Below are 11,551 nucleotides of genomic sequence, written 5' to 3'. Positions count from 1 at the left end.
GTGGGATGTGAAGGATTTCTGAAAAGAATGCATATTGTCATTGAGTAGCCAAGAGACTGGGGCCTTGGGCAAAACTTGCTTCTCATAGTGACTTGGTTTTCTGTCCCACACGACTTCCTCTTGCTATCACAGGATGTTTGTGTTTAATGCTCAACAAACCCCTAGAACAACAAAAGCTACCTAATCCATACCTGTCCCTCTCTGGCAGAGATGGCTCTCTGTGGCCCAAAGATGAACCCCAGGGAATTGCTGCAGTTTGGTGAAAGAAGAGTTTTAAACTATGGCCTTATTATGCTGAAGTCGAAGGTCTCTAGTTTTTGTTCTTTACCTTGCTGTTTCTGTAGCACTTACGAGGTATCCATGAAGACCCTTATGAATCTCAGGTGCACCTGACTATTTCCAGCAGAGGGCTGCCATGCATTTATTTCAAGTTGGCTTCTTTCAAATTTTCCCATCCTAGTTTGTGCTTCTAGGCAAATCTTCTCATTCCATCCCTTCCCTAGTACTTGTTCTTTAAAGCAACTTTGATTACACTGAAGCTGGAAGAGTGGGATTATTGTGCATGTTCACTCCCTAATTTCTCTCCAGGATGTGGTGAAATCCTGCTTCACGTATGCCCTTGACATTCTGCTACTCGCGGTCAAGGCCACGTTTTATATTCAATGACTCCCACTGAAATGACTAAATGCTGAGTGGACCCAAATTACTGCAGTGACATTAGATGATGCAGTATTTGGCATCGGTAGACTTGAGAATAAGAGTGAATTCTGTAGGTTAATCACCCCCAACATTTATTTAGATACCAAACTGAGTCAGAAGTGAAAGGTACACGCTTGGAAGAAAAAAATGAAAATAGAACGCGGTAGAATGTCAAGATATCTTTCCTGTATTCTGTGACACAGATGGTCGTTGCAGGTGGAAGTGCTGCACCGCCTTTGGGGGCTGAACAAAAGGTACAGGGGAAGCACCAAGGGCAGTGCCATCCACAGGCAGGGGGTTCCCAGGGAGCTCCTTCCCTTGTCTCCAAAACCTCTTTTCAGTCTAGCCACGCACCTTCAGGTTGGCCACTCTTTCACCCTTTCTTGTCCTTTCTCTCCCCTGCCATGCCACTTTCAATTTTCTGGTCCATAACTCTGAATGAAGAAGCCAACTGAAGGAACTTTTAGGCCCCCGGATTCCAAATAATAACCGGGGCGCGTCCATTCTAGACCCAAATGTGCAAGGGATGGAGAGGCGAGGATCTTCCTGACTTGAGGCAACGCCCCCTCTCCTCCGCGGCGCGGTGACAGTGTTCTGGGGTCAGCTGGGAGTAGAGAGGAGCCACTGCCGTAGTCTCGGAGGATGCCTCTTCCCGGTGCTACTGCTGCTGCGGCGGCGGCGGCCGGTGTTTTATTTTTGCACCGCAGCACAATGCAGGGGCCGAGGCAACAGCCTACGTCGGGACCTCTCAGGCAGCGTCTCTACCCACTTCGCGTTCCCTGTCCCCCAGCCCGCCAGGGGCACCCGCCGAACGCCCCTCGCCGCCCCACCGCAGGCGCACGTGCGCTCCCGGGACAACAGCAGGCGAGGCTTCGGCGCGCCCCCGCCCCCTCGGCCGCGCGCGCGCTCCGCCCGCCGCCCGCCCTCCTCGCGCGTGCTCGTGCCCGCGGCCGCGGCGGCGCGCCTCTTCTCCCCGCTGCGGGCGTCGCGGGTGCAGGAGGAGGCGGAGCGGAGGAGGCGGAGGCCGGGCGGGCGGCGGGCTCCGGCGGGGGCACGCGCCGGCCAGCTGGGCGGGGGCGCTGCGGGGGCGGCCCGAAGGCGTCAGGGTGAGGGGCTCTGGAGCCCGAGGACCCGCGTCCCCGGGGGCCGACTCCGCCGCGGGAGGGCGAGCGCGGTGCGTGCCGGAGGTGGGGACTTGGAGGCCGCGGCCCGGCGCCCCCGCCCCCGAGCCTGACGGGGCGCGAGGCGGGATGAGGCGCTGGCGCGGGGGACGCCCGGCCGAGCCCCCGCGGCTGCCCTCGGCGGCCAGGAGCTAGGCTCGGCAGCGCGGGCGGCGCTCGGCGGCGGCGGGCGGAGGGCGTCGGGCCCGGCCCGCGGAGGGCAGACACGGAGCGGCCAGCGGGGCGCAGGGACGCCACGGCGGCGCGGCGGGGCCGCGGGGCTCGGTAAGGCCGGCGCGCGGGAGGGCCGGGGGCGCCGGTGACGTGGGCAGGCCCCGCGGGGAAGGCTGCGGGGGGCCTCTCTTTCCTTCTTAAAATATTCTTTTTAGAGTGAGGGTTCCGGATCGCATGCTCCCGGAGGAGGGTCTCGGTTGTCCCCCCGCCGCCGGCCCCATCTCCCCGGCCTCCCGGGGCGGACGGCGCTGCGGGCCCACCGCCTCCCGCGCCCGCTCCCCGCGCTCCCCGCGGCCTCCGCGAGCCGGGCGTTCGGACGGCGTTCTGGCCTGCCGCAGCGCTCTCCGCCCCGGGCCCAAGGCGGGCGGCAGCCGCGACTCCCGGGAGCGGCCGAGTGGGGGCTCCAGGGACACCGGCGCTCCCGGAGGAGCCGCGGGAGCGTTTCCCTCCGCTGCCCGCGGGCGACATCGCGGGTCCCGCCCCCAGGTGTGCGTGGGCCCCGCGGGGCCAGAGGTCTCTGCTCCCTCAGGCTCCCGTGGAGTTCCCTCCTCGTCTTTCCGATTGACGTTGCCGCTGCATGTTGGACGACGGTGGTGAATTAGTGCCTTTTTTCCCCCTCACTTCCTCGCCACCCCTGTACCTTGGTTTCCCGTTTTGTTGACTTTATCAAATATTTATGTTAAAGATTTTCTTAAGCAGTACACAAGAAACGGGTAGGGAGAGAAAATCAGACTTGGTTTCTTAGCTTTAGTCTACCTTGGACCTTTTGTAGCTTCACCTTCTGTTTGTGAAACTTGAAGATGGAAGGAAGGAGGAGACCCAAGCAGAATGCTTGGGATGCAGTTTAATAGTCATCTTTTAGGAAATAGAATTTGGATAATTATAATTTTGATCTGAATGCAGAGTTACAATCTGTCTTTAAAATGCTTGGGGCTCTGCGTGATGCTACATGGCTAGCTGGCAGCTGGGCCATAGCATTGTTGTCAGCATCTCTTTTATTTTCTATTCTTTCAGAGTTTTATTTGGCACAGATTTAGACCTTTTAAGTCAGTCTGAATGGGAATAACTTTTCTGATACATTGGTTGCTTTTGTAAACATTGTCTATGTTTGTATTTCTATTGGAAGAAGAAAAAGCAAATGGTGCTGGAGTGCTGTGGCTCTTAAGAGTCTCCACAGTTTGCTAGTTTGAATCAGTGACTGGATTTGTTGTAATATTTTTGAGTATTTATGGTTTTGAATCAATATATCCTTCCTTATTGGATACATTGAAGTCTAACTGAGAATCGATATTTGTTCCTTGGACTTGAGTGTGAAGGAAAGAGAAGCTTTAATTACTACTACAACATGACCTCAAAGTTTTTCAAGTACTCGTTGCTGTGTTTTCTTTTTAATGGGGCTGTTTGTGAAGATGAGGCATTAGGATGTTGTGATTTCCATTTTCAGGAATGTCTGGAGTCTGAGTCATTCTTGGAATTGGATATATGGTGATGCTTCATAGAGCAGGTGTCTCTATGGAAATGTCAGGTTGGAATTGTGTTTAAGCCAGTTATCTTCGTACCGTGGTCCCTATAGGAGTCCGTGTATAAAGCAGCACTTTGGACAGAGACTTGTCTGGACACAGCTAGGGTGGAAGCCCAGTTTACTGTATGATCGTTCACACTGAGGTGGGTGACAGGGTGAAGTAGTGGGGGAGAAAAAACATAAGTGGGACAGAGAGGAAATGTTAGTTGGAAGAACCTTCTCCAGTTATGTAACTATTTTGTTTTCTAGGGAGAGACTAAGAACCAGCAAGACAGGCTCAACTGTCCTTAGAGCCTTTGATGTTGGTTTGAATTCCAGTAGTTATGTTCCTTCTGTGTTCATTTCCCAACCTCCGTATCATTTTCCAGTCACCAAAAGCTTTTCTGAAGTTGGCCTGCGACACTAATGGCAATACATTCATCTCTACTTTCTCTCTCTTTCGGTGCTATATAAACGATGTTTTTATTGTTGCTTGTTCTCTCTCGACTTATTCAAGTGTTTTCCTTCCCAAGCTGACCTGAGTATATTATCTGCACACTGTATGTTGATCGTAGACGCATGTAATAAATGTTAAGGACTAGGCATCTGTTTTCTTCATAAGGCTGTGGTAGCAGAAGAATGAAACAAAAAGGAACTTAACATAGTTGAACTTTTAAAGAGTAAGACTAATATTCTTGAGAATTTTTCGGATTTAACCCATGATTGTGAAGTCCAATGTCCATGGAAGTAGTCAGGAGGCAGCAAGGACTTGAAGTTAGGTTGTGGTTGCAGTTCTGCCCCATAGTAGCTGTGTGACAACGTACCTTCCTTGGACAAGTTATTTACATTTCTGAGCTTGTTTGCATTTTATGAAATAGAGATCAGAAGGCTTGCATTGTCTTTCTTACAGAGTTGTGAAGGATCAGATGATAGAAAGGATATGAAAATGCCCTGCAGAACTGTTTTTAAATATGTAAAGTATTGTCATTACGTATAAACTTAGTTACTAACCTATGTTACCTGGCAAATTGGCCTAGCAAACTCTTTTAAATGTTGTAACAGAAATTTAAAAAACATGCATATAAAGGCTGGGCAGGGTGGCTTACACCTCTAATCAAATGCTTTGGCAGGCAGAGGTGGGAGGATCCCTTGAGGCCAGGAGTTTGAGTCTGGGCAGCATAGAGAGGCCCAGTCTTTACAGAAAATCAAATAAAAACCATTAACTGAGTGTAGTGGCACACACCTGTAGTCCTGGCTACTCGGGAGGTTGAGATGGAAGGATCACTTGAGCCCAGGAATTAGGCGTTACAGTGAGCTATCATTGTGCCACTGCCTTCGAGCCTGGTCAACAGAGTGAGACCCTGTCTCAAAACAACAACAACAACAACAAAAACAGATAAGGAATGAGAACGTGTTAGATTTCTTCTAGTTCCAAAATTCTGTGCTCTGTCTTATTTAGAAAATCCACCGGTAGTACTTGCAATTTTGAACTCTCTGGAATTTTCAATTATTTGGAGGCAGATCAAATTTATTGAGACTGTGAGCTACTGCTGCTGCTGCTTTTTAAAATTTAATAGAGTCAGGGTCATGCTATGTTGCACAGGCTGGCCTCCAAATTCTGGGCTGAAGCGATCTTCCTGCGTTGCCCTCCTGAGCAGCTGGGACTACTGGCCTGTGCCAAGGCTGGACAAGACTTTGAACTTCTTTAAAGTATCAGTTCACAATACCAAAGGAGGTTACAAGTTAATGATTTGTAAGAACTGTTTAGTAAAAAATATTTTATATTTGTCTGCATTATTTAGGGAAGGGATGGGCAAACTCTAGCCTGCAGGCCGTATCTGGCCCATGGCTAAGCATGATTTTTATATTTTTAAATGGTAGAAAACAATCCAAAGAAGGATAAAATTTCATGTCATGAGAATGATATAAAACGCAAATGTCAGTGTCCTTCAGTAAAGTTTTATAGGAACACAGTCGTTCATTCTTGGGTCTGTGGCTACTTTGGCAGTGCAGCAGAGTGGAGTACTTTCGTAGCTCGGCCTGCAGAGCCTCAAGTATTTATTATTGGTTCTTTAAAAGAAAAGTTTTCCAACCCCCGATTTAGGACTTAACTTTTTTTTTTACTTTGATTAGCATATGTGCTATTTCCTATCATAGCCATTATAAGGTTAAGAATCCTGGAAAGGGACTAATTTTTGTTTTGGAGCCAGATAGACTTGAGTTCACATACCAGCTATGATATTTATAAACATTGATCCTGGACAAACTAATTAATGTCATGGGACCTCAGAGATTTCCTTTGTGACCAGGGAATATCAGTAGTATCTACCTTGGAAGGTTGTAGTGAGGATTAAATGAAATGGTACGTATTAAGGCTTAACACAATCTCTGACATACAGTAAGCACTCAGTAAGTGATAGATGATGATGATTAGAAACTCTAACCTGAAAGTATGTCTAAAATATTGTATATTACCATCACCTCCAGATTGTAGAGTTATTTTCCTGAGTGTTATGCTGTTTGCTATAGAATTTTCTCCTTTGCTGAAACTTAGTTTAGTTAACAGCTGATAAGTGGAATAACTTGAGAAATTTCCTGTATGCTGTAGTGTATTTTTATTAATCACTTGTTGACTTCAGATCATTAAGAATGGGTGGAAAGATACTTCTGTTTTTTATAGATCCTGATTCTTGATAATTTCCCGATAATGTTCTTAAGTTTATAAATTGGATTTAAATACCACTTCTATTTTGGTACTGGTACTGGCTTTTTTTTTTTTTTTAGAAAGATGAATGAGAAAAGTCGGTTTTGATTAGGCCAGGGTTGGATAATTTTCCCCATATGTATATATACTCTAAAGTCTTCCTTATGATTTGCATAAACATCTTTATGGCATGCTTCTCAGAGTTGAAATAATAAAAGCTAATTTTTTTTTTCTAAGTAGATCTAGTTTACTATCCAGAGACTTTTATATTACGCTGCTTTTTGAAGTATTTGATTTAAATTATCTTACAGTTGAGAAATTTGGTGTGCCTCTCAACTTCAAATGCTGGTTTATTAACATTAATCTCAAACTAAGAGTGAGCAAATAAAAAAGGCCATTGTTCTGAGTTAAACAAAATAGAATTGGGGTCATTGTGGCTCTTGCAGTTCTACAAACTGTACAGTTTCTTGGCCTTAGCTGATGCTTCAGTGAAGTGAGATGATCCAGAGGAGACAGGGGAGGGCACTAATGTTCCCACACTGTCCTCGGTGGAACAGTGAGATGGAGGCAGAAGGGCTCTTCCACAAAACCAGGGAACAGCACCTGGAAAGCTACAGGGTTCTGATTATAGCACCTCAAAAAAAGTAGACCTAAAGAAGATGAGATGTGACAGAGTTTTCTCTTGAGGTTAAAAAACAAACCAAACCAGACGTTTCCTATCTGGAGAGATGAAGCTTGAGCAGGAATATTCCCCAAGGTAGTAAAGTGTAAGGATTTTATAAAATAGATATTTTCAGTTTTACTGGACAAGGGAGGGCTAGTCTTGTATTTAAAGGAGATTGTTTTAGGACAAGTAAGAGGAAGTGAGAAATGGGTGTTTGGTTTAATTTCTCATGAGAAAAACATGAATCTGAATGTTCAGAATAGAAGTAAAATTCTGGCTTTCAGAAACACAGTTTTTTTTTTTTTTTTGCTTCCGGCTATGTATCTATTTACTATTTTATTTTATATCCTGGATTATAATATACATAATATTGGAGGCTGTGGAGATGGAAAGCATTGAGAGGAAAAGCATGTGTGAACCATTCATTATGGAAATGTTATGTTCAATTTGTCTCTGTTTGAAAAGATAAGCATCATACTCTAGGAGAGAATCTTCTAGAAAATTCTATCAGTTTGCCCTAAAAATAGTAAAATCCTTATCTGGATTTCAGCCTTGTGATGTGAGGAAAGCCATTTGACTCCACTGCTTTTATTCCCTGTGTGTAGCATGGAAACAGTAATTCCTGTTCCTCCTTTCATTGGAGAAATATAGGTGGTTGAAGGACTCTTAAGATGAGTAGCATTTTCAGTAGCTGTGCAGAATATATCATGTGAAGTTCAGTAATTACCCAGGATATCAAACACAGACCAAAAAAGTGAAGCAACTTTTAACAGGAAAATGAGTTTTGAACCTGGAGTCAAGAGGACCTGGATGTTTGTCTTGGCTCTGTTGTAAACAGCTTGTGACTTTGGACAAGTAATTTCTGTCTCCAAAGGTCCAGTTTCCATTGACCTACCTAAGGAGAATCTGACAGACCTTCCTGCTTGTTTTATATTCAGTGGCCCTCCAGATTAAGTAGGAATAGCAATCCTGACACAGTAGGATAAGGGAAACCACATCTCTTTGTATCTGTGAACTGACAAGTATCCACTGAGTACATCTGTGTATCTCCTGCCATGCTTCAGGCAGTGGAAGATAGATAGGTAAGAAGGTGTCATTGAGTCTTTGCCCTCAGGAGGTGTTCATTTCATGGGAAGACAAACTATTTTATGAAAAGGAATATTATAAGTAAGCAAGGAGATAGTGGAATGATCCGGCAGTTTGAGGACTTGTGATGTACTATTGGAGAGGATACTTTGTAGCCTTGTGACCTTGAACATGTAAAATGGGCTTTGTAGACTCCCTCCAACTCTGAAATTTGGTCATTCTGTCTTTGACGGAGAAGCAGCAGCTCTGAATCAACCTGTTGGTAGACAACCCAAGTAAGAACTGCTCAATTAAAGCCAGATTTTTACACACATTCTGCGTAATTGATTTAGTAGATGGAAGGAAAGGTTTACTTTAATTTACTAGAAATGCAATCAAGGGATAACCCTTCTTCTGAAAAATAAAGCGCGCGAGAAGCGACAAGAGACCAAAGTGAGCTTGTTCCTGAGGCAGTACATTTGTGCCTGGATCTCATTTCTTCTTGCCTACAGGTCTTCTATTCCAGCAGTTTTCTTTCCTAAGATATCATTCTCTCTTTACTGAATCCTCTTTCAGTTAGCATCCATGCCTTTTGTTACTTGCAGCAGTGATAGCTAGTTGTCTACCCAACGCCATTCTCTGTGGCTTCCTTTTAGTATATAGGATCCTCAGGGTTTATCTGGGCACATGTTGGCCCAGCTAGAAACTACATTTCCTAGCTTCTCTTTTATAGTTGGATGTGGACTAAATTCTGGCTAAATGGATGTGAACATAAGTGGTATGTGTGATTTCTGGGTTGTAGCCTTAGAAAGGAAGCTAATCGTTTTCTATTTTCTCTTTATCCCCTTTTGCAGATGAGAGTGTAGGATGTTAATGCACTGATGGGGCATATTATTCAACCTGCAAAGGTGAGGGCAATACCTTAGCGGGGGATGGATGAATAAGATGGATTTTTAGATGATCTTGTGGAGCAGAACTGCCTCCTAGCCTTGTACTTCTCATTTATCTTTGGGTGGTTAGGTGAGAGAGGAATAAAGTTTTATCTCTTGAGCTACTGATGCCTTAAATGAATAAATCACGCCTTTTAAACCACCTTTACCTTGGGATCCCCTTCATTTACATTTATTATCCTTTTTTTGTTTCCTTTTGCAGCAGAAATTTCAAGAGTTGTTTATTTTTGCTGTGCCTTCTTCTTCACCAGTGATTCTTTAGCCTGATCATTTGAGCTCATCAAATGAATTACTCTTCCTGCCAGTGACTTCTTCCTCTACCTCCCCCAAGTCTTTACCATTTCAGTAAGTGGCATCATTAGCCACCACTTGTGCAGGCCAGAACCCCTGGAGTCATCCTTATCCTTGATTTCTTTTTTTAATTGCATTCCAATGAAATTGTTTTTAATCAAGACTGCAGTGACCTGGATCTTGCCAAAGCTAGTGGTCAGTTCAATGTTTGTATCTTATTTGACCTCTCTCACCAGCATTTCACAGTGGCCAACTTTACTAGTTTTGACCTCTTAGTTGTTCATTCTCATTTTCTGTATGCTTTTGCCAGTTTATCTCTACTTTCCCACTCCTTGAAAATTTGGAATGTCCCTCAGATGATTTCATCCAATTTTTGGTTTCAAATACCATTTATATGCCGATGAGGCTCAAATTCTTATTTCTAGTACTGACTTTTTTCCCCCTTGAGCTCTAGACTCTTGTAACTCCATGCCTCTGCTTGGATGTCTAATGGATACCTCAAAGGCAGCATGAACAAAGGAGGGCTATGAATTACTCTTCCTGTCGGTGACTTCTTCCTCTACCTCCCCCAAGTCTTTACCATCTCAGTAAGTGGCATCATCAGCCACCACTTGTGCAGGCCAGAACCCCGGATTCTTCCTCCTCCTTGATTTCTTTTTTTCCTCCTCATCTCATGTTAAGTCTGGTCACCTCCACCTTTATAATATAAACCGAACCTGACTACATCTCACTTTTTTCACTGGCAAAAACCTAGGCTAGGCTAGTAGGCTTTGTCGTCTGGCAAACTGCCAGCAGACTTCCCTGCTTCTACTCCTGTCCCTGTCCTTCCCCTCATTCTTACCATACACAGGAGCCAAAATAATGTTAAACGTTAATCAGATCGTATCATTCTGCTTACTGGCTTTCCAATACACTTAATGCTAAAACAAAAACTTAACATTTTACCGTGGAAATAAACCCTTCATTTTGGTCGCTTATGAGGCTCCATATCAGTGGTTCTTAACCAGGGAAGATTTTCCCCTCAGGTGATGTCTGGAGACATTCTTGGTTGTCACAAATTGGGGTAGGTTGCCACTGGCATCTAGTGGGTAGAGGCCAAAGTGGCTGCTAAACATCCAACATCCAGTAATGCACAGGACAACTCCCAGCAGCAAAAAATTATGTGGTCCAAAATGTTTGTAATGTGTGATATGGCTCCTGGCTGCTTCTCTGCTCTCATCTTCTGCTCTCTCTTCTTTTCTTCTTTGTTCACTGAGCTACAGTCTCAGTGATGTTCCTTTTTTTTTTTTTAAGTAGACTATTTTTACGTTCACAGCAAAACCGAGCTAAAGGTGCAGAGGTTTCCTGTATACCCCTTGTCTTTACACATATGCAGCTTCCCCCATTATCAGCATCCCACATCAGAGTCGCATATTTGTTACAGTTGATGAGCCTACATTGAAACATCATTATCACCCAAAGTCCATGGGTTACATTAGGATTCACTCATTTTTCCCACTTGTTCTGAGAGGAAAAAAAAAAAAAAAGACTGACTCTTGGTGTTGTACCTTCTATGGATTTGGACAAATTAATAATGACATGTATCCACATCATAGAATCTTATAGAGTAGTTTGACTCTGCTGAAAATCATCTGTGATTTGGCTATTCATCCCTCCCTCTCCCCAGCCCCTGTCAACCACCAGCCTTTTTACTGTTTCCATACTTTTGCCTTTTCCAGAATGTCATATAGTTAGAATCATAGAGTATGTAGCCTCTTCAGACTAGCTTCTTTCACTTAGGATAAACATTTAAGTTTCTTCCCTGTCTTTTTGTGGCTTGATTGTTCATTTCTTTTTTATTGCTGAGTAATATTCCATTGTCTGGATATACTACAGTTTATTCATTCACCTGCTGAAGGACATCCTAGTTGCTTCTAAGTTTTGGCAGCTGTGGATAAAGTTGCTACAAGCATCTGTGTGTGGTTTTTTTTTTTAATAAGTAAGTTTTCATCTTGTATAAATACCTAAGCATGCGATTGTGGGATCATATGTTAAGAATAAGTTTAGTTTTGCAAGAAACTGCAACACTGTCTTCCCAAGTGGCTGTGCCATTTTACAACCTCACCAATAGTGAATGAGAGTTCCTGTTGTCCCACATCCTTGTCCACATTTGGTGTTGTCAGTGTTTTAAATTTTGGCGATACTTACGGGTGTGTGGTATATGACATTGTTTCTTCCCTTTGAATAAAAGCACGTTCTGTCTTAGGGATTTGTGTTTGCTGTTCCTTTTACTTAAAATGACTT

The 11,551-nt window shown here is 44.5% G+C and overlaps 1 protein-coding gene across 3 annotated transcripts in view; it reads left to right on the top strand.

Annotated features, from left to right (window-relative positions):
* The first annotated feature begins 1,703 nt into the window (after positions 1 to 1,703).
* The window catches only part of ARHGAP32 (Rho GTPase activating protein 32), a 317,736-nt gene continuing 307,888 nt past the window's right edge, over positions 1,704 to 11,551 (top strand). For all 3 annotated transcript variants that reach the window (XM_054662829.1, XM_024347475.2, XM_054662828.1), the window contains exon 1: positions 1,704 to 2,144. The gene's annotated coding sequence lies outside the window, so the exon portion shown is untranslated. The remainder of the gene's footprint in view (positions 2,145 to 11,551) is intronic.

The sequence above is a fragment of the Pan troglodytes genome, chromosome 9 (genome assembly GCF_028858775.2).
Source record: "Pan troglodytes isolate AG18354 chromosome 9, NHGRI_mPanTro3-v2.0_pri, whole genome shotgun sequence".
Classification (NCBI taxonomy): Eukaryota; Metazoa; Chordata; class Mammalia; order Primates; family Hominidae; genus Pan; species Pan troglodytes.
This window is presented reverse-complemented; position numbering and strand designations above follow the sequence as displayed.